This window comes from Apium graveolens, chromosome 1 (assembly GCF_009905375.1).
Source record: "Apium graveolens cultivar Ventura chromosome 1, ASM990537v1, whole genome shotgun sequence".
Lineage (NCBI taxonomy): Eukaryota > Viridiplantae > Streptophyta > Magnoliopsida > Apiales > Apiaceae > Apium > Apium graveolens.
Window position 1 is genome coordinate 63,200,005 of NC_133647.1, and position 19,633 is coordinate 63,219,637.

A 19,633-nucleotide genomic window follows, 5' to 3' on the forward strand; every position below is an offset into this window, starting at 1 on the left:
GAAAAATAATTCAATCAGTGATAACGGTTTAAATTTTGAATTAAAATTGTTTCTCTTGATAGTTTTTCCTTGAAACTAGGCAAATGGGTAAGTAATGATTCCTGTTTTCTCGAGCCCAGTAACTATCCGTTATTACTGCATGTCTGACAGGTGTCCAACGGTAACATTTTTGTTCAGAGTATAAGTACAACAGAGAGAGGATTTCTTTAATCTTTTATTTCCTTCGTATTTTTTTTTCTCTTTACTTACTTTTACTCTCTTTCTTCTCACGTTGGTTTTTCATACAGCCATCTTATCAAACACCTAACAGGCACTTTTGAATCTCAATTTTTCACATGGCACCTAAGGATTTAATCATTGATGGAGCTAAGTTTGTTCCAAACAACTACGCTGCAATTCTTGATCATGCTGAAGCTCCATCTGAATTGCATTTTGTGCAAGATCTTCTTGCACACAGTGAGATTGGGTATGCATTAACTCAGCCTGAAGTCTTTTCAAGTCAACAAGTTCTGACATTTTGGCGGACTGGGCACTTTGATGATGGTGGTAAACATGGCACTCCCAGTATTGTTTCTGAAGTGGGTGATTCATCTTATGCAGTCACTCCTGGTATAATACGCAAAGCTCTACATCTCCCAGACAATTGTACTTTTTCAACTCCAGAGGAATCAGCACTTCAGGAGTTAATGGCTGATTTGGGATATGAAAAGAGTTTGGCAAAGCTTGGGCAGTTAAAAAGGGCTAATATCAGAAGAGAATGGAGTTTCTTCTTTGACTGCATCACCAAAGCTTTTGGGAACAAATGTTCGAATTTTGATGCTATCCCAATTCTGAGTCAGCACATAGGGTATGCTATTATCCATCAAACTCATTTTGATTTTGCAACTGGAATAATTGGTTCTATTGGGGATAGGATGGCAGAGGATAGAAATATTGTCTATTTTGCTAGATTCTGTCAACTTCTATATACTTTTTGTACTGATGAACCTCAATTAGTCAGTTCCTCAACCCCACCTTTTAGAGTTGCAAAATGATACTTTCATGATCTGATAAATGCTGATACAAAGAAAACAGTGGTTAGACCATTACAGATTCCTCCGTCTGTAAAACAGATCCTAGTAAATGCTGATCCTGATACTTATAGATCTGTTTACTCTGATGTCCAACCAACCACAAACACCCAAAAACCATCATCCTCAGCACCTACCAGTCATACTACTCAACCTACCCTCAGGACTTATCTCAAATCCTATCTCTCTACTTCACAGACTGTTCAACCCTCATCCTCCAAGCCAAAGAGGACAAAAACTATTCCTCAAACACCTCAAAAGAGGAGGAGGACTGTACTAAGAGATGAATCTGATACTGAGGAACAGGTTCCTTCTTCAGAACCTGTTGTAGGTGAAGCTGAGAAAGTGACTTCTCAGAAGGATTCTGGAATTGGAGGATCTAGGCTTCTCAAACGGCTTAGAAGAATGACAGTTCTTGAAACTCCCAAGGAATCCAAATCAACAACGAGATACAAGAAACAGAGGGCAAAAAGGCCAGTTTCAGATGATAAAGAGGAAGCAGCTAAGGAAGGGGATCAGGAATCTCTGATCTCACAAGACAAGGAATTTGCTCCAGTCACTTCTTCTCCATCAACTCCATCTCAGGAAGCTGTTTCTGAAAAGGCTAACACACCCTCTGTGTCTTCTGTTGATCCAGGCACAAGTGCTGATATTGATGTTCAAAACTTGGGTGTGCCTGCAGTAATTCTCTTAGAAGCTCCAACAATAAATATTCCTTCCACAACACCTGTTACTGATGCTGTTCAAACTCCAGAGTTATCAACAACACCTTCTCTGCATCAAGATGCTGATGATCAGAATTTAGGTGAACATCAGGATATGGCTGTTGATCAGAACTTAGAACAAGATCAGTAATTAGAGGATGCTGAAGCCTCCATTGCTACTCACACTGTTGTCTTATCAGAAGATACTGATTCTTTAAGTTCTGATGCTGCACATGCTGGAGATACTGGTGATGCTGCTTCAACTGCTCATATTGTAGATACTGATGCAGCAGGTCCTTCCGGACATACTCCTCAACAGACTCTTCCTAAGTCTGAATTGGTTAAGCAGTTTATTACCGGGGAAGCACCAGTACCTTGGAGTGAAACTCCTGCAGGTCTGGAGTGGACTAAGGAATGGAACTCAGTTTCATGTGTTCCAACTGAAAAACATCTTGCTGAGCACTTGACTAAAGCTGATGCAATCTTAAATTCTGATGATTTTAAAACCCAGCTTAGGGTCACTGCATTGAGTACTAAACATCTACAAGGTCATCATTCAACTACTCATCCAGAGCTACACAAGATTCAGGAGAACTTTATCAAACAAGAACAAGTTTGGAAAATTGATAAGAAAAAGTTCTTCCAACCTACCATTGACAGGATTGCTTATATTGAGAAGACTCAAGATCATCAACAAGCTCAGATTGATGAAATTCTGATAAATTAAGCTTCTCAGCAATCGCAACTTACTGAAATCCAATCCTCAGTGGAATTACTTATCTCTCTTTTACTACCTGCTGATGCCAAAAAGGGGGAGAAGGTAATTAAGTCCAAATGCAAAACTAACAAGACACTGCAAGGAAAGGATGATGGAAATGATGACCAAGGATACTCTGGAATGGGTAGCGGTCATAGTCAAGGTAGAAGGTTAACATCAAGACAAGCTAGTCACAAGACAAGTTCTGAGACTGGGAAAAGAATAAGTTCTGCTGCTGGTAAAAAGTTAAGTTCTGATGAACTTTTAGATCTTGATGAGGAAATGTCAAGACGGTTATTTCTTCAAGAAAATCCAGGAATGGACTTGGAAAGTTTAAAGGAAGAAGAAGCCAGACTTAAATCAGAGAAAGTCACATCTAAATCTGAAGCTTCTGGTAAAAAGTCACTTCCAAAACTCAAAGGCATTGTGATCAAAGAAAGGACACATACTGAAGCAACATTGGCTAGATCACAACCACAGATAGATCCAAGATCCAAGGGTAAAGAAAAGGTTGGTGAACCTATCAAGGTTTATGTACCTCCTGAGGAAGAAGAAATTACTGATGTAAAGGATGATCTTGCTCTGACTTCAAGAAAAGTTCTTAAAACAACCTCTGACATGGCTCAAGTTGTTCAGAGTCAAGAAATTGTAAGTTCTGATATTCAGAAGAAGCAAGTAACCTCTGACATAGCTCAAGTTAACTTGATATCAGAAAATAGATCAAAGACACTTCTACCAGGATTCACTAAAGCAAAACAGACTCAATCTTTGAAGACTACTGCAAGTGGTTTTGAAGCAAGAGTAGTCACTGGAAAGGAAGCAAGAGATAAAACTAGATTGGGAAGTGCTGATGAAAGAAGAGTACACAACGCTACCAATGATCCAACTTCCTTGAGTGAACCGGGTATTGGAGCAACTCCTGAGAGATTGAATCAACTGGAATCTGTACAGATGGTTTACCATACCTACTTGAAAGAATACATCTTGTTGTACTTTATGATAGATGGTAGGGTTTATCATATAAGACAAAATGCCATTCCATTGAAGTATTTTGAAGAATTGGAGCATGTACTTTTCTTACTTCAAGTGGATGACAGAATAACAGGGACTGCTGCAAACTACTTAAAAGAACAGATTCAGAGACAGAAAAGGCTTTATTCTGTTAAGTCTGACAGCATAAATGTTCCAAAGTACAAAGATCACAATGGTGATATTGTTGATATGAAGCCTAATACTGCACAGATCAGAACATATCTTGGTATTAAGGGACTTGAATTCAATCTGGAGTCTGACAAAGCTTATGTCATAAGACTAGATCAGGAGTTGAGAAAAGCAAAGATCAATGATCTCAGAGCTGCAATCTTTCAAACTGGTGAAGGTACTGCAGATCTTAAAGATGTCAAAAGGAGAATGATTGATGAACTCAGATATGCTGAGAAATGTTTGTTGAAGAACTATCTCAGAACAACTCCTGACATCAGAGAGATCAGAAAATAATGAAGCCAAGTCGAAGATCTACAACTGCTTAAATTATGATATTTATACAGACTGAAGTTGTTATCAGAAGTTGAATATTGGTAAAGCTTTAAGGACTGTAAGTTGTAGTTATCTAGTCTAATTCTCATGCATTTGTACTTAATGTTTTTGATATCATCAAATATCTGTTAAACTTGTATATTATGCTAATTTACAAGTTGGGGGAGATTGTTAGATATATTTGATAATGTCATGGATAATATGTTTTATGTTTAGCTTTCAGATCTTACTTGAATAGGATAAATCAGTACTTAACTGTTGATCAGTACTTATACTGGAAGTCAGGACTTAAGGATATCGGTACTTATGTTATCAGTAGATAATCATCAGAAGATAGATATCAGAACTTAAGTGCTGAAGGACGATCAGATAAGGACAGTAGCTGATTAAAGGAAAGAAGATCAAGATAAACATAAGAAGAGATATGCATGAAGAAGGAATTTCGTGAAGAATGGAATACTTGGAAGAAAAGATATCTGATTGATATATTTTAGGAAGCAGAATTATATTCCATATCAATTAGCGATTATCTTGTAACTGTGTAGTATATAAACACAGACATAGGGTTTACACTATAAGTGTTATCATTATCCGAGAAGATTATTCATTGTAACCCTAGCAGCTCTCGTGATATTGTTCATCACTGAGAGGTAACAGTTCCATACTGTAACAGAGTTTATTGTTTCAATAAAGTTTGTTTTCTGTTACTTAAGTTCTTAAAGTTCGATTTGAGTGTACTATACACTGTATTCACCCCCTCTACAATGTGTGTGTGACCTAACATTCCTCTTTCCATTCAAACTTGTGATTCTTTATTCTCAGCTTGGTGGCGATCTTAGAGAAATCCTTCACAAATCTCCTGTAGTATCCATCCAATCCTAGAAAACTTCTTACTTCCGTAGGAGTCTTTGGTATTTCCCAACTCATTACTGCTTCAATCTTTGCAGGATCCACTCTAATTCCTTCACATCCGATTATATGTCCCAAAAATTGAACTTCTCGCAACCAAAACTCGCACTTTGAGAAATTAGCATACAACTTTTCTTGTCTAATAATTTCCAATGCTATCCATAAGTATTGCTCATGCTCCTCTTCTGACTTTGAATATATCAGAATGTCATCGATGAATACCACGATGAAGTTTTCCAAATATTTCTTGAATTTCTATTCATTAGATCCATGAAAGCTACAGGGGCGTTCGTTAACTCAAATGGCATTACTAAAAACTCATAATGTTCGTATTTTATCCTGAATGTCATTTTCGGGATATCCTCTTGTTTAATCTTCAACTGATGGTATCCTGACCTTAAATCAATCTTGGAGAAACACTTAGCACCTTTTAATTGGTCGAACAGATAATCTATCCTTGGTAATGGATATCTGTTCTTAATCGTCAACTTGTACAGCTCCCGATAATCTATACAGAGTCTCATGCTTCCGTCCTTCTTCTTTACGAACAGGACCGGCGCTCCCCATGGCGACGTACTTGGCCTTATGACTCCTTTTTCTAAAATTTCTTGTAACTGACTCGCTAACTTCTTCATCTCTGCTGGTGCCATTCTGTATGGTGCCTTTGAAACAGGTTCAGCTCTTGGAGCAAGATTAATCTCAAACTCAATTTGACAGTCTGGCGGTAGTCCTGGTAGTTCTTCTGGAAACACATATGGAAACTCTTTCACCACCAGAATCCCCTCTATACTAAGAACTTCCTCTTCCGTATCCACTACATAAGTTAGGAATGCCTCACAACCCTTCCTAAGTAACTCATTAGCCTGGACAGCTGAAAGAAACATTTGTCCTTGTTTTTTGACCTTTAAACATCACCTTCTTCCCGTTCCTTTCTATTAAATAAACTCTCTTAGATCTATAATCTAGTTGAGCGTTATTCTTCCCTAACCAATCCATCCCTAAGATTATGTCAAACTCTCCTAGCTTGAAGAGAATCAAGTCAACTGGGAACTTGTGCCCGGAGATATCAATCTCACACTCTGGGTGGAATTGACTCACATGTACCTTTTCTTGGTTATCAATTACTATGTTCATTACTTCACTCATATTCTCCTTATCACAATTTAGTCTACCAGCAAAAGTTTCTGATATAAAAGATCTTGCAGCTCCGGAATCAATTAATACTTTAGCTTCAACATTGTTCATAAAAAGCTTACCTGCTACCACCTCTGAATTCTGAACAGCGTCCTTCAAATTAAAAATTCTTGCCGATGCTTGTGGAACTGGTTCTGATGGTGGAGGTAAAGCCAATACCTCAGCTGGTATAGTCGAACTGGTTATTGCTACGCTCATCGTAATTATGATTGGTCCTGCCGATTTGCACTCCCTAGCCATGTGTCCCGGCTTCCCACACACGTCACTCCCGTCTTCTGAGCTTTACATTCATTTTCCAAGTGCCCCTTCTGATTGCATCGATAACATGTCATGTTAATCTTGTTACAAATTCCCACATGCTTTTTTCCATAATGCTTGCATTCAAGTCTTGGCTGCCTTTTCTCACCTATCTGTCCTTGATTTTGCTGATAATTTCCTCTATTATCTTGTCTTTTATTCACTTCTCCTTTCTTTTGTGAATTCCATCCTTTCTGGAATTCAATTCTCTTCACATTCTTATTAGTCCGACTCCCTGATTCTGACCTTTCCCCCTGATGAAACACTTTCCTTTTCTTGTTATCTCTTTCCTTCCTAGATTGTACTCCGTTACTTTTAATCAAGGATGCTTTCTGAACTACTCCTGCATATGTATCAATCTCAAACATCAACACTCTATCTCGAATCCAATATTCGAGCCCTTGTTGGAACCTTTAAGCATTCTCTTCTTCGGTACCCACATACTTGGTCATAAACCTTGATAATTATTTAAACTTCTTCTCATATTCCAAGACTGTCATATTCCCTTGCTTCAACTCTAGGAACTTCACTTCCATTTGCTTTTGTACATACATGGGATAATACTTCTCTAAAAATAGTTCCTTAAATCTTGCCCAAGTAACTGGTTGAACCTCTTCCAAAGCCTTAGCTGAATCCCACCAATAAATTACTTCCCCGTTCAGAAAATACGTGGCATATACAGTCTTCTGATCCTCCCCTAATCAAACTAACTTAAAAGATCTCTCCATTTCTCTTATCCAAGTGTTGGCTACAACTGGATCATTGGTATCATGAAAAGCTGGATGGTTCACATTCTGAAAAGCTTTAAAAGTCACAACTGGTTGAGGTGGTACTGGTGGGTTTGGTTTATGTTGGTGTTGATCATGATTCTATGGGTTTCGAAATTGTTGTTGGAATTGTTGTTGTTGACCAATTGCATTAGTTTGTTGTTGCAGGGTTTCCAATATTCGAAGGATATTGGGGTCTGTTGTAAAAGAAGTACTGGTTTGCTTTGTCTTTTTAGGTGGCATAATTTGAGATAAAAGGTTTAACAAAACAGTTTTAAATATGGAAATTATTTCAAAGTCAAGGTGTTACTAAGTTAAGGGAATCACATGCATTCAGATTTTGATTACTAGCAATAAAGGTGATACAAAATTCTAGATATAGAAGCGAAACTAAAATGAAATTGTAGTGCATTAATCATTTGAACAAAGTTTATCTTACAATGCAACCAAATAAGGTTCGAATTTAAAGGTCAACAACATCATACTTCTGAAAGGAAATAAGGAAACTACATAGTTCAAGAGATACAACAACATAAAGGGGAGGCAACTGGAAATGAAATAGGAAATCTGGCTCTTAATTCGGCCTATCGATCATCTTCCTAAGTCTCCTCGTTATCTTCTCGAGCTATCAGGATCTATTCCCACTGCTCTCCCTGAAGTACCTTCACAATGCCCTGAAGTTCATCTGCTACCATCTGGATGGTGTACTGGCTGCTGCGGTCACGGTGTGCTGGCATCTCCCCGAGCTTAGTGTTAACAAACTGCGTTAATGACTCAAGTCTCACAATCAACTATGCCTTAGGTTCCTCCTTAAGTCGAGTATCATCCTGAAAAGCTACATCCAGTCGCTCCATAAGTCGATCGTATTTCCCTTGGAGCCTATCAAACCGAAGCCTCAAGTCAGCGTACACGGAAAAGGCAATAGTGTCGGATGGCGCCGAGGACGAGGAATAATGCATCATTTGTTGAGAAATAATATATATGATGGAAAATATTAGCGACTTACTCGAATAATATCTACTTACACTCTCGTATTTCCTATATATATGTATATATCCTATAACCTATGTGGACTGTCCAGGGACTCTAAACCTTAGCTCTGATACGAAGACCTGTCATAGCCCACAAATAAAACTAACAGAATACAAGTGATAAATATAAAGTCATTACAAATGGTTGTTAACAATAAAATCCAAGATCGCAAAGGTTCAGTGTTTGAACAGTCCAACACTACAACTATTACAACTTTACATAACTACCGGTCCTTACATAGACGCCAACTATACTACCTGAGCTCTTACATAAACCTCAGCATCTCCACTGGTAGACTTACGAGCAGTGTGCTTGAATCTAACCATACTTGCTAGCTGAAATAACATGAATAAATAGCAAGAAGTGAGCCAAACGCTCAGCAAGATATAACATAAGATAGAAATTAATATCATAGCAATTTATAATTCAAAATTGGGGTGGATGGCATCATTATTCAAGTCAAAATCAAATCATTTCTCAAAGTCATTCTATGACGCTACGGATTACAACCAGTGATCAGCCGTGAAGTAATCCCGAACCTCGCTGGGTTCTAACAAATTTTAGTTGGGATCCCTAGGCAACTTTTAAGCCTAAAATAATACGTGTTAAAGGGACTTGCATCTTAGTCCAATCCACCAATCACAAGAAAATATTCTTTTATTTGAAAAGCAATTATTTTTATAAAACTGATGCCAGGGAGAAATTACAAGGATTCTAAACAATAGAGTTTAAATTAATAAGCCAAGATTTGAAACTCTTATCATAAATGAATTAACTTCTCACTAGCCGGGTCATCGATGATGAGTAACAATGGTCTATCAACCAAGAAAGAAATATTGAAGGAATCATAACGATAATAAACAAGATAGGGATCTCAAATTTGGAGGGTAATACATGACATATATCTAGTAACATGGTTTAGGTATGATATAAAGATTAATGAAGAAGTATGAAGTTAGATTATTGATATCTCAAGGTATCAAGGGTATAAGGATATAGTATAAAATCAATAGGGGTTTTGTGATCATGGAAATTGAAATGTTGGAGCTTATAAAGGTATTTTGGTATAGTATGAACAATCAAATGATAATAATTATAGGTACTAAGTCAAGCTATGGAAAAACGTAGATAAGCGACTGATCTTTATTAGAGCATAATGAACTTAGAACAATTGCGATAATCACAGGCATGACAATCCATTTATATCAAGGTACTTGCATAAAAATATAATTGATAAGGGAGAAACACTTGCAATATATCTTAAATTTTTTAATATAAACTTGTAACATATCTCAAGAAGGTTTAAGGACACTTGCAATATATGAAGAAAGTTCTGGAATACTTGCCTTAAAGAAGGCTTATCTAGAACTCGACTTGACTTTGGCGCAACCGGGAACACTAATTGACCTTGATGGAAAAGTTCCTATCTTCACTTGATCCTACACAATAATAATAACTCGCATTATAAAAGACTCTTATAAGAATAATCGACCCTAATGGTAATGCACAATTCGACTCCAAGTAGCATTTAGCGTCTTACTTTGCATAAGCCCTCAAGTCAACACATATTACTATATATATAGCACTATAACACCTTGGAGCACATAAGGACAAATAATTACATGCAATATATTATTTAGACTTGGTACATCATTGGGTATTGAATGATCTCACTCAATTAATCTCCACAAATTGACTAGCATAGAGCAACTTTACTAGTCCCGAAACTCGAAGTGCCTAAACTTGGTAGTCTTATTTCCCTTCATCATATATATGGCCTTACACCCTACTAACCTTTATCTAATTTGAAACACTAAGGATTACTTAAGCCTCACTCATAGGGTTCACAAAACTAAGTGCTAAGTCGAAGTGTTCTCACTTGCACTCTCTTGGCGACACCTTGGGCGACTTAGGGTCTTTGACACTCTTCTACTCTAAGCCTTACTTCGAAAACTAACCCACTGGATTCTTAAGACCTAAATCTAATTTATTCACTTGGAATGACACCAAGGTCCAACCTAGGCCTACCCTCATAGTTGACACAAATCTGCTTAGTTCCTTAAAAACTGTCATGTTTTTGACTCACTTTAAACCATTGATTTTAACTCTAAACCAACATATTGAAACTTTAAAACCTTCTCTAGACTTCCTAGTATCATTAATAATCAAGGACTAATGAGGTCCTACACATTACACTACTTTATGACCTCCAATCTATAGTAAACCTAAATTGTCCCCTATTAAGGTAGATTTAATATTTTCGCTTGTGCACCTCACTAAATGGTAGGTTTTATTAATTCAATTGCACCTGGACTCAAATATATATCAAGTACCAACTCTCTGTAGCTCGGGCCTACAAAGTCCTATGAAATGCCCATTCAAAACTCACCTACAACTAGTATGCAAATCTGGAAAATGAAAGTGTCCTACTCTCAACCTTTCCACATTAACTCCCACTTTAAAATCAAAAGATCAACCTTTAACCAAGAAACCATACTTCCATAATACTCTCAACTAATTCCTCAAAAAGTGTGGAGATCATTCATACCCTAGTGCACCTTCATGCAAATAAATTACCAAAAATAATGCAAGTTTAACAATCAACAAGATTTCGACTAAACAAGGGAGACTGCTCCTTATAAATTCGACATTTAACATTTACCCAATAATAATAATCATGCATACTATCTTACCTTAACTATGTTTAGCAAAACAACATGATCACAACTTCCAATATGCACAACAAATTTGAAATTCGAGGATTTAAACAAAACATGCATGCTTTCGAATGAACTAGTAAAGTATCATAATTTTTCATCAAAAACTCATTAGAAAACTAACATGCAAGGCTATAAATAGCTATAACAAGAATGATCACTAACATGCAAAGAGTTTTTATCAAGTTTCTTTAGCAAAAATATATGTTACTAGCACATAAGTGATGTATCTCATGGAGAAGCCTTAGATTCACAAGAATCAAGAGTTTTCTCTTTGAGTTTAAACAAAAACATCACATGCAACCATAAATCATCAACTTTTAAACATAAGAATCTTTGTGAAGTATATAAAATAGGTATAGGTAGTGTAATTACACTAAAAGAAGGTGGGAGATTGAATGAAAAATGGAGGGGAATGGGGGATGGGAGCTTCGGCCGAGAGAAGAGAAGATGAGGAGGGAGAAGAGAGAAAAATGAGTGGAGTGAAGTGTGGTGTCTTGGAGTGTGATTTTGGGTTTGATCATTATATTATATCTTTACCAACATGCAAAATATGAGTGGGTTATGCATTTACCAAATTCTCCATCTATTTTTGAAAGCAAAGTTTGTATGCAAGGTTATCTTGGTAATTTGGCTAGTGTAGTATTTAGTGGGGTTAAAAATTCCCATTGTGCCCTTGGCTTTGAATTTGGGGTATAATGCATGCATGGGTAGTGAGGTAATTTGCTAATTAATAATCAAATTAGTTACAAAGAATAAATGTTAGGAATATGTTGTGAACTTGATGATAAATTATACAAAACACCTTAGTAGATTTAACTTGATGAATTTTGTAGCACTCGACGGATGATCAAATATAGTCCTGACGGATGATTCAATATAGTCCCGATGGATGATGATTTGATATCCATCGAGTGAGTAGCTTATGTAATAATAAGTATTGTAGCACATTTCTGCAAACAATTTTGTGTAGATTCTGTAGGAGCATATGAGTCATGTTGACTACTAGTAGATATGCAGAATAGGTTGATTAATTATAAATATGAGATGTCTTGTAATTATGCATAAATGAAATGGAGTCAAGTATCAAATAGCTACCCGACGGATGATCAACAAAGCTATTCGACAGATGATCAACAAAGCCACCCGACGGATAACAAACATGTGCCCGACGGATGATAAATTCAAATTTCTGTTGAAAGTGACAACACAATCACATGCATCGAGTATTCGCAAAAGGAATGAGGCAGCCTGTTTAGCAGGAAATTGAGAACAAAGAAGCATTACCATTTCCATGCAAGTTGTAAAGATTTTCAAAGATACTGCAATATAGTAATGAAGCAGCATGGATAGACTTGATAGGTTTTATTTTATTATCCTGTCTTATTACCATGTGAACTTGGTGATATATAAACCAAATTTAGCTAGTAGAACAAACAACTAAACAAACACATTTAGGAGAGAAATAAAAAAAGCTGTATTTGTCAATAATGTCTCTGTAGTTTGTTTGTTCGACTTGTAAAGCAGTTGTGAGTCAGTTTGAGCTTCACAGAGTTCTCAGATCGATATATATATATATATATGTATGTATATGTATATATATCTGGTGGATACATTCAAATCCACCAGAAAGTTTTAAAGACTTGTGTTTTTATTACTTGTGTTTGATTTATTTAATCCTTTCATTCCGCACTTTACAAACCAAAGCACATATATATATCTGTCGAGTTACAACTGTTTTAAAATCTTGAAAAAGAAGCCAGAATTACATTCAACCCCCCTTTGTAATTCTTGTTGTATTGTTAGGGAATAACAATTGGTATATGAGCAAGCTCTTGAAGTACAAAGAGTGTAATGATCACAATAAACAGCAAGATGAACAAGAAGGATGTTGGAGTTAAAATTCCTTTTCTGGACAAAGACAATTATCACCACTGGAAGGTGAAAATGCATCTACATCTTCTTTCTCAAGATGAGGCCTATGTGGATTGCATAGAGAGAGGTCCTCATGTACCAATGAGAGCTGCAACATGCAATAAACCATATGTTCCAAAACCAAGGCATGAATGGTCAGATCCTGATATTGAGCAAGTCTGGAAAGACAAGAAGGCCATGAATATATTATTCAATGGAGTTGATGGTGATATGTTTGATAACATCATTAACTGCAAAACAACCAAGGAGGTTTGGGACACTATCCAGATTATTTGTGATGGTACTGAGCAAGTAAGGGAGAATAAGATGCAGCTGCTAATTCAGCAATATGAGCATTTTCATTGTGAAGATAGTGATTCTCTCATTGATATTTTTAGTAGGTTTCAAAAACTACTAAATGCGCTGAAGTTGCATGGAAGAGTCTATTAAACAAAAAACTCTAACCTCAAGTTCCTTAGATCTCTTCCAAAGGAGTGGAAACCAATGACAATCTCATTGAGAAATTCTCAGGATTACAAGGAGTTCACCTTGGAGAGACTATATGGCATCCTGAAAACTTATGAGCTTGAAATAGAGCAAGATGAGAGGATGGAGAAAGGAAGGAAGAAAAGAGGGTCCATAGCACTGGTTGCTGAGTTAGAGAAAGAGAAAGAGATGAAGGTAAAAGCTGTTGAGTCTACATCAAAGGTCTGTGAAAGCAAGGGCAAATGGATGGCAGCTAAAAATGAAGATCATTTGAGCCAAGATGACATGGATGATATTGATGAGCATTTAGCATTCCTTTCCAGAAGATTTTCCAAGCTCAAGTTCAAAAAGAACTTTGGAGCAGCCAAGCCAAGTAGAAACATGGTGGATAAATCCAAATTCAAATGTTTCAAATGTGGCTTGGCAGGGCATTTTGCCAGTGAGTGTAGAAAGTCAGATTCTAGCAAACAGAAGTTTGAGCCTGTTGATTACAAACATAGATATTTTGAGTTGCTCAAGCAAAAGGAAAGGGCTTTCATTACACAGGAAAATGACTGCGCAGCTGATGGATTGGATGAAGATGAAGATGTAAGCTATGTCAATCTAGCCTTGATGGCCAAGTCTGGTGAAACAGAAACAAGTTCTTTAAGTAATCAGGTAATCACCACTAACCTAGCATATTTATCTAAGCTGAGTATAATGATGCAATCAATGATATGTCTACAGAATTATATCACTTGCGTGTTACACTTAAGTCCCTCACTAAGGAAAATGCTAAAATTAAAGAAAACAATTTATTTTTAAGTGAGAGGAACAGTGTGCTAGAGTCTCAGTTTATTGAATTTGAAAAATTGAGAATTGAGTGTAAAATTGCTAAGGATGAATTAACTTAGTCCTTGAAGAAAGAAGAGATTTTAAAGAAGCAACTTGAACGAGAACAGGAAGTGATTAAAGCATGGAAAGCATCCAGAGATGTCCATGCCCAAATCACTAAAGTTTAAGGTATCGAGTCCTTTTGTGATGCAGCATGGAAAAAGAGTAAGGAGAAGCTGGAATCCAATTTGGTTGAAGGATTGTTGAAAGATGAGAATCATCCATCGGATAACCAAAAGGATTATCCGTCGAGTGACAAAGAGCCACATCCGTCGGCTGTGAGTAAACATGTAAGCAAAGCCAAGCTTTCCAAACTGAATGAGAAATATGGATCAGTTTCCAAAAACTTTATTTCAGGAGAATCAAGTCAAGTGAAGAAGGAGAAGAAAGTTAATGTTGGTCATCTGTCCATCAAGCAATTGAATGACAGATTAGAAAAGATTGCGGTTAAAACAGAAACTAAAAAGAAAAACAATAGAAATAGGAAAGTTGGAATTAACAAGCATAACAACTACACACCTGATAAATATGCACCAAGAAAAATATGTGTTAAATGTGGTAGTGTTAATCACCTGTCAATTAATTGCAAACTTGTCATGCCTACTCCTATGTCCTTGCCTCCCATTTTTCCCAATATGACTGCCATGCCTATGAATGCTATGTCTACCCAGAATATGAATGCACAATTTTCTAATATGCCATTTGCACCTAATCCTTATTATGCTGCATTTAGTATGCCTCAAATGCCATTTAACATACCTTACTGGAATAACATGTTTGCAAACAACATGCCTTTTCTTAGTTAATCAAAATATGCATGATAATTATGTTTTAATGACTGGTTTTAAAGGTTCAACTCAAATGACTAAGGATGAATCAAAAATTCCCAAGTCAAATGAGATCAAACCTAAGAAACCAAAGAAAAAAGCTAACAAGGCAGGACCCAAGGAAACTTGGGTACCAAAATCAACTTGATTTGGTTTTGATGTGTGCAGGGAAACTAAAAGAATCTTTGGTACCTGGATAGTGGTTGTTCAAGGCACATGACTGGAGATTCTACCCTGCTTACAGAGTTCAAGGAAAGAGCTGGCCCAAGTATTACTTTTGGAGATGACATCAAAGGTTATACAGTGGGATATGGCTTGATTTCAAAAGACAAAGTCATCATTGAAGAAGTTACCCTAGTGGATGGTCTCAAGCACAATTTGTTGAGTATCAGCCAGCTTTGTGATAAGGGCAATTCAGTAACCTTTAATTCAGAAGCCTGTGTTGTGACAAACAAAAGAAGAAACAAAGTGGTCCTCACTAGCGTGAGAAAAGGAAATATTTATCTAGCTGACTTCAACTCATCTAATGCAGAATCTGTCACTTGTCTTCTCAGCAAAGCAAGTCAAGATGAAACTTATCTATGGCACAAGAAGCTATCCCATCTAAACTTCAAGACCATGAATGAGCTTGTCAAGAAAGAACTGGTTAGAGGCATTCCTCAAGTGGAGTTTTCTAAGGATGGATTGTGTGATGCCTTCCAGAAAGGAAAGCAGATCAAAGCACCATTCAGAAAGAAGCTTGATTCAACAATTGAAAAACCTTTGTAATTGCTACCCATGGATTTATTTGGACCAGTCAATGTATTGTCTATTTCAAGGAAAAGATTTTTCCTAGTAATTGTTGATGATTTCTCAAAGTTCTCTTGGATATATTTCCTAAAGTCTGAAGATGAGGCTAGTGAAATCATCATCAATCACATAAGGCAAGTCAACAATCATCATGATTTTAAAGTAAGGAGAATCAGGAGTGACAATAGAACTGAGTTTAAGAATTCTGAGATGAGATTATTTTGTGAAGAGAATGAGATAATGCATGAGTTCTCTGCAGCAAGAACTCCACAACAAAATGGGGTACTGGAAAGAAAGAACGGATCTCTTATTGAAGCTACAAAGACAATGCTTGAAGAATCAAAGTTACTAATATATTTTTGGGCTGAAGCTGTGAATACTTCCTGCTACACTCTGAATATTTCTTTGATTAATCAAGCAAAATGTATGACACCCTACCAATTATTTAAGAACAAGAAACCAACTCTAAATTTTCTTCATGTCTTTGGCTGCAAATGTTTTATCTTGAGAAATCAAACTGGTCAACATGGGAAGTTTGATGCTAAAGCAGATGAAGGAATTTTTGTTGGATATGCTGTAGGAAAGGCATATAGGGTCTACAATATAACGGCTCGTGTATTTTTGTATTATTTAAATACGTAATTATGGAATTATTAAATAAATAAAATAAGTGTATAGCTTCTGTCAGCTTGATGTTATTTTATTATTATCTACGTGTGATTTATGGTGTACCAGTTTGTTCGCGTAATTAATTATGGAATTGTATTGAATTGTTTTCACTTTTAAAAGTGGATTTAATGCAAATTTATTTGCATAAATATCTGAATTGTCTCTAAAAATATTTTTATGCTTTTATAATTACAATATTTATTTTTGAGATTTTATAAAATTTAGAAATCAATATTTCATCAATTATTTAGCCCTATACAATTTTCTGATTGCATTTAACTGTAAAATCTGTATTTAATTCCTGAATTCTTCAAAAATTATGAAACTCATATTTATTTAAGTTGGGAATATTCCGGGAATTTTAAATTTATTTTGGGGATTTTTAAGATTAATTTCACCCGCGTGTTGTTTCGTTTTATTGATAAAAGCGGGTATAAGTGGTATTTCAAAAATTATGTTAAAATTATGAAAATTAGGTTTTTATTTACTTCGGGATATTTATAATATTATAAGATTATTTTCGTAATTTTCTGAATTTATTTTAAGTACAGCTCTGTTCGTTAGTTGTGAAATGCGGGTACAAACTGCGTTTTGAAAAATATTTTAAAATTTCGAAATTTATGTTTTTGTAACCTTCGGAATATTTATGACATTTTAAAACTATTTTTGTAATTTTCAAAGGCTGTTTTATTCATATTTTGTTCCGTTAATTTCAAATTTCGGGGCAAAATAGACCTTTAAATCTTCGTAATTATCCCAAATGCAACGTGTCAGTTTTATAGACTATATATTGCCACGTGCTTCTTGCTGGAATTTTAAAGAAAATAAATAAAACAAATCCACAGCCCTTTCCTCTGTATCTCTCTCGATCATATATGTCTCTCCCTCTCGTTCCCTCAATCTCTTCTCAGTTTTTCTCTCGATTGTTCATATCTATATCATCTTCCTTCTTTCACTCCTCTGTTTCCGTTTTTCTTTCCCGGTTTACCCGCTTCTCCGGTAAGTTCCTGCCACTGTCCAGTTCCGGTTAACTGCTTCGATTTCTGTTTTTCTTGGATTGCATATGTGTATATACGCGGGTAATATATGTATATTTGTATGTGCAGTTCGATTTGTGGGGTTCCGTGCCGCCTTGATGCCGCCTGTTTTTCTGGAGAGGTTTCATTGGTGCGGTGGTGATTGTGGTGTGTGTTGCTGTATGTGTAAGCGTGTGTGTGTGTATGATTGTATGTGCAGTGATGCTTGGTTCTGTGTCGTGGCTGTTTTCCGGCCACCTGGGTCTATGTTGTTTTCCGATTGTGCAATTATTAATCGTTTTATATATTTTATTTTATGCAGAAAATTGATTTGAGTGATTTCTTGAAATGAATAAATTATTCGTGCGGGAAAATGGTTTTAATAATCGGTAGGATTCGCGTCGGAAACCCGAAATAAACGGGTACCCGCGGATTTTACCGCCGTCCGCGATGAATTTCGACGAGCGGACGGTGGACGGTGATGACGTTGTTCTGAGTCCTACAAATTAATAAATAAATACGAGTATAAATATAAGATGTAATAATAATAATAATTGGTTGGTTAAATCGGTGTTTGGGATTTGTGAAATGGACTTTGGTTGTATTGGTGGAATGAATTTTGGATGTTGGTTGTTGTGAATTGTTGTGGTGAAGTGACATCAAATTGTTCGACGGGTTAGTCCGATAAATAAAGGAGGTGCTGCCCAATTTCTGAGATATTGAACTACGGAATTACGGGAACGTATCCAGAAATTATCGGTCTGTCGAACGAGTATAAATAAACATATATATGTTGTATACGAAATTTGATTGTATTTGGTGGTGAACTGTTTTGTCAAAAGTAATAACCTTAATTTTATAAAATAAAAAGTAAATGTATTTTTCCAAAAATGAACACCGAACCGATTTCCGAGAGTGTGAACCCTAATTGTTGTGTATGTTATTATAATATGAATAACTACGAGTCGGGTTATGGTATCGTATGGGTAGGTTGTTAGCGAGGATATGTCAAGCATACCTAGACGTCTAACGTAGGGTATTTCGGCTCTGTAGGTTCTAGTTGAAGGACTCCAAAAGTGAAGTCAAACTAAAAATAACCTAGTGATCACTCGAAAAGCATAGCGAGGTTCCAAGCGAAGGACCTGAACGTTGAAGTCGGATCCAGGATAGTCTGATAGTAAGGCGATAAAGCCGAGTGTCCAAGTTAGTCCAAGGTCGATCAGTAATAGTGGTAAAGCTCTGCAAGGCAAGTACCCCTGACCATTCTTTTATGGTTCAGTATATGTGAATAGCTAATATTTTAATCTCATAATAGAACATAAATGCTTTAAGTTACGTATCCCCTGTAGTTATAAATCACTGTTTTCAAATTATTTTGGGGGAAAAGTAACTTCTAAAAACACCTATCTCTAAACGTGATTTAAATGAAAAGAGTTTTGAATAGTGTGCTGTGATAGAAAGGTTTTTAAAAAGAGATAGGTGACAGTGATTTCGGAAACTGGATAAAGGGACTGTTTTAATCCACCCATGTCGTGGAATTTTGGATAGAGGCAAAAGGGAATTCAGTTGATCTATTGGGGTTGCGTAAGAGGCCCGTTATTCGGTAACGACCCAGCATGTGGTTGCGTAAGTGGCTAATTGGGTTGCACATTCTGTTTAACCGATTAGTCCAGTGTGGGGGAAAGACCTAGCTAGTCTTTTCCCAAGTTCCGAAACACATTCTTATTCTGGATGGCCGCTAGTCGCTGTCCGGTGAGGATAGACTGTTCAGCTATCTTCACCCGTTAAACGTCCAATAGATTTGATTGATTCAGTTTTGATATTGATTAATAATTTAACTAATTGAGACCAATGATGTGAAAATGAAATAGCATGCTAAGCTTTGATTCTGGTAATTATACACAGCACACGACTGATATTGTTGTTTTTCAGAGCATGCTAGTTTTGGAATATCCAGTTTATGAATGTTTTACATGTTTTGCAAGCGAGCTATAATCTCTGTTCCTATAACTGCTTTACTTTAAACTGTTTTACTTGTTATTCATATAGTGGTGCTGCTGAGCAAGCAATTGCTCA